Raw genomic sequence first — 5,237 nt, 5'->3', positions numbered from 1 at the left:
TGAAAAAGAACATAGGTGGGTTTATAAATTATCCACCCATATTAGAGGTTTGAATGATGAAATTCCATGAGGGTATATTTTATTATTATTTTATAAATATATTAGAATTATGCAATGACTACTTTGCAGATTAATGTAACTGCAGCTGAGTGTGAGTGTCCTGTACTCTTGGCTGTCTAGAGGGAATAGACAAAGTATAGCGGAACCCAGACGTGTATTGGAGACAGGTTGTAAGGCACACAAGAGAGTTAAGAGCATCGAACTGTTCTAAAAGTAGCAATTCTAAATTAGTAATACCAGATCCAACCTTGCCACCAAAGAGGATTTGTCATTACCAATCACGAATTACACTTAAAAAGGGTACTTAAGGAATTTCCAAAGTTAACCTATGAGAGCAAGAGGCCTCACAGGGGCGAAAACGAACTTGGGTGATTGTCATTACCAGGACATTTAAAACAAAAATGTGTGTGAAAGGCTGGCCCAGTATACAATGTCCACTAATGTAAGTTGGCACCTTGCACCAGGTCAAACAGTCCTTTTAGTGAGTTAAGAGATCTCAAACGACCTTATAAAGCTATCCAAGTGGTAGCTGTGGCGAGCAGCCTTCAAGCTTAGTCTTGAAGGAGTGTAAAGCGGCTTGTTTCACCAGAATGTAATCTTACAGTATAGATTAAATAAAAAGGAACAACACAAAGTATGTATAAAAATATATATTTATTATGTAACACTCTCTAGTACATTGCAGTATCTCCTACACAGAGATAGACACAATACACACAATACCTTAGCAAAGAAATCACAGTAAATAGCACTAATACACAGTGGGTACTGGGGGGGGTAGCAAACCATATATAAGAAAGTGATATAAGTACCACGACTCGAGTCAGGACAATGTCAAGAGGATGAAGAAATGCTGGGTACCTACAGAACCATCCAAGATAAGTAGACAGGGAGCCTACGGAGACCATGCGCAGTTTAACAACACGACTGGGTGCTCCGTACAAGTGTATGTGAAAGTCATGGTTGGAATTTTAAAGATTAGGAACCCTTCCCAGTGGACCCTGAGGAAACCCCGTGGAAGACAGAAGGTTGGAGAGCCACCCCATCCCTGGATACCGTGGTACCCAAGTTACCTATCCCAGGGAGGCGGGGTGCATAGGTGTAAAGTGGCATCAGAAACCGCCATCAAACCCAATGAAGGACTTCGGGAAGTGCTGCTGCTGGAAGAGGAGAAAGTGTCCGGAGAAATCCAAATCAGGATTCTTGAAGAGGAGTACCAGAAAGCAGAGGGGACAGAGTCTATGTCACTCAGGGGTGAACAGGAGACTTGGAAGACGAATGCCCTCCGAGGTTGGGTGCTTCAGGAAGGATGAAGGTGACCAAGACTCTGTAGCTGCGAGGACCAAGCGATGCTGAGGACAACCAGTACCTACATACAAACTGTCCCATGAAGGATGTCGAGTGCCGAGGGGTCGGAGTCTGGCGGGAGCCCCAACAAGCCTTGGAAAAAGCAACCCATGCAGGAAGACCTGAAGGTGCACAGTTGGGACCAGCAAAGTCCAGGAAAATCACCACAAGCAGGGGAGTCAGGGCAGGCCCTGGGAACTCAGGGGAGCCCAAGGAAAACAAATGGACCCACAGGCTTGAGGCACAGGAGTCGCAAGAGGACCTCAAGAAGCTCACCAACACCAACAGGAGCAGGACACTGTGCCCATGACGCAATGTGGCTGGAGATCTTGGTGGAAGAAGTAGCCAAAGGTTGGGGCTACTTAGAGCCCAATACACTTGTCACAAAGTTGCCAAGAAGCATATGGACTTGCAAAAGTACGAAATGTACAAGGGTTCAGTTAATGCAGCCCCACAAAGGATTCTGACCTCAAACTTGGTGATAGGACAGCTTGGGTCTCGAAAGATGTAGATAACCACCACCTTGGTTGTTGAAACCCCTGGAGTCTGCAGGAGCTCGGGGACAGCAGACCGGTCAGCAGTAAGTTAGTCAATTTGCAGAAATCAATACAGAATTTGGTTAGTTGCAGCATACATCAATACACATGTGTTCCATAAAGGAAAATTTCACTAAACTAACTAAGGGACCAATTGTACTCTAAGCAGAACCTATGAAGAGTTTCTTCCAGAAAAGAGAAAAGTAAGAATAAAATAGGACTTCCCTTAAAGAGTAGTTCTGGAAACTCAGCCAAGTTCCCCACAGTTCCAGTAACAACTTTCAATAAATAATAAGATGATCTCTTCAGTAGCACTGATCCAAAAGAAAAGATTTATAAGTATGGAAAGTAAGTCCCCTTTAGCAGTAGCTGTCAGTAACAGAGCAAACACAAATTCCACGATAAGAGTCGAAAGGCAAAGATGATGGATCTATCAGTATGGCATTCAGGCTTCTCTAAAGCTTTGTCTAAATAAACTATATAGGAACACTCACTCATATAAACTGTGAAATATTGTAGCAAACATTATTAGGCGTTGATCCTTCTAATCCTATGATATTTTTTAATCCAATGGTGTATTCAAGCTTCTGCTGTCCCCTCCCTCGATTCCCACAGTAAGCCCTCATGCTGGCACATTACTGGAACACTGTTGCAAAGGTCACTATATAGGGGAAAGTTGTCATGACCGAAGCAGAATGATGCTCTATGTGTCTTTATGTGTTTCAGTATGTGGAGACAAACAGGGTCGGACTGGAAACCAAAACCGGCCCTGGCCAAGTGCTAGGTCCCCCCTCCCCCGGGGGCGGTTGTGGGTGCCGTTGAGCTCTTTGCCAGGCCCGGTTTTTCAGCCGATTTTGTTACAGGGCCGATTTTGCAACTATGCTGCGAAAACAGCCCTGTAACAAAAACGTCCCCCAGGGGCACCAAACCGCCCCCACCCACCCATGGGACGCACCAGGGGATTGCCTGGTGACCGCTACAGCCAGTCCGGCCCTGGAGACAAACTATTAATGTAATCTTATGACACACATATAAATGTACAAATCATTACTTAATATAGCAAACACAGCAAGTCTTATTGTATTCAGGTAAATGGTCTAATATGGAGTGAGGAAGCTGAGTGAAACACATGATAGGAGTCATCAAATTCCTAAGCAAGATGCTGGTGATAGGTAAATGTTCTAAATAAATGTTTATTAAGCTTTGAGCGATATGATAGGATCTTGAGGATTAAAATGAAGGTGTACTTTCTTAATAATAATAGCTTGGTGCGAAAAACTTTTGCATATATGTTTCATATTCTAAACATTTACATTCATCTTCCCTACATTATCTAATTATCAGAGCCGGACTGAGAACCCCAACCGGCCCTTGCAAAGTGCTTGGCCGCTCCCCCCCCTCCTTTCCTCACTCAGAGGGGTTGGGGGGGGGGGGGCAGAGGTGCCGCCAAGCTCTGTGCCAGGGCCAGTTTTCGGGCGATTTTGGTACAGGGCCGATTCGCAAAAACGGCACTGTAACAAAAACGGCCGGCCCCCTACCCGTGCGGCGCACCGGGGGATTGCCTGGTGCCCTGCCAATCATTAATAACTCTTGCGGGTTTTTGTTATACAGTTGAAGGATTTCATTCACATTATAATGCAAGCACAGTTTTTCTGTGTGCCATTTCTTAGTGAAGACATTTCTTACGCAGCTTTTAAAAAAATTCTAATGGTGCAGTTTTAACATAGGTTTGCAAGTCGAATGTCAATTCTTAACTGATTTCTTCCAGTTGTTTTTCTTAAGTATCATATTCAACCTCAAGCAGACTGCTTGACGGCAGCATAAGGCAAATGCCATACTTGAACTATCATTAGCCAGTCCACTTTTAAATATGATGCCATGAAGTGCATGTCTATGGATGTATGTCTCTTAGCTATAACACTCCAACAGGGTAAGGTACACCACAAATACCTGACATTAACTAGATGTTTTATCATATTCCCCTGTGCTCCTGGGAATAAAGGGTACTATTCCAAATGTATGTTCTTTGATTCTTGTCTTCATGTCGAAAATACCTCATTTTCATAATTTGAGTTCACCAAGTATAGGTTTATTTGAAAAGTCACACTTGACTGTGTAAGGGCCGGATTCTAAGTGGGTCGGTTAATTCTGACCAGTGCATAAACCCCTGTTTGCGCATGGGTCAGATTTATAAGTGTCTAGGTATTTAATGCACCTGACATTTATTTGATGCATTAAATTACTCAAGCTTCATTACATTTTGGCTGCTTAAAACTACAGAAATATAAAGGGGCATTAAACACCAAAATCCGCCTCTTATCCCCCAATACTTTTTACTAGGTATTATTTATCACACCCTATAAATAACGTAATCAGTGGTATCGTTATGTATCAGGTCTGATAAACAGCACCTAAAGTCATAACCAGGACCTTAGTGGACTGAGTACCATACACTTTTCAAACTGGTCATGAATAGGTATGAGAGTGGTACTGGTATGAATGTGTACACACAATATACTTTTTGTGACTCTTTTTTAAAAAGATGGTACAACATTTGTCATTTTGAAGTCATGAAAAAAATCAAGTTTGGTAAAACAGATGCTCCTGCATTTGATGTGCGCCTGTCTCAATAGTGGGTATGTATTTAGACCAGTTTAGTTGCCCAACGGAACACCTGGGTTCCCTATTCGCTCATGAACGGGTGAGGTCACCATATTTGGAAAAAGGAAAAAGGAAAGTGAGTTGGACGACTTGGGCAACCAGAGGAACGTGACTGAGCAACAGCCCCATTCTGTGTTAACGAAGGGGCATGTCCCAAATCAAAGGCTTGCCTCCTATATCTCTCAGCCATCTAATAGATGGGTTATCCAAATGACTGCTATCTAAACAGTCCCTGTATCCACACCAACCACAAACACTTTCCCACCCTCAATGGCTTACAAAGGTCTTTCTCCCTGGGCAAGGATACAAATCTGGCACACAGGTCAAAGACAGGCTATCTAATCAGTCGCACATCAAAATGCCTCATACACTTTATACTCCATCCAGGCATTACGAGCTCATGGAGCAGCTCATTAGCCATTTCACAAACATTTCGATCATACCAAGAGATGACATAGCTCTATCAAGAAAACTCCATAAGCTCCCTGAAACTGCCTGCTGGTGCTCACGTACCCTATAAGGATACTACAGATGTTAATAGCAGGAATCGAAACCTTTACTCTACCATACCCTTGCCCACAAATGAGAATAAAACAGACTATTAAACACCATTCTAACTGAACACACACACTC

This window comes from Lissotriton vulgaris, unplaced genomic scaffold, assembly GCF_964263255.1.
Source record: "Lissotriton vulgaris unplaced genomic scaffold, aLisVul1.2 SCAFFOLD_914, whole genome shotgun sequence".
In the NCBI taxonomy this organism is placed as follows: Eukaryota; Metazoa; Chordata; class Amphibia; order Caudata; family Salamandridae; genus Lissotriton; species Lissotriton vulgaris.
This window is presented reverse-complemented; position numbering follows the sequence as displayed.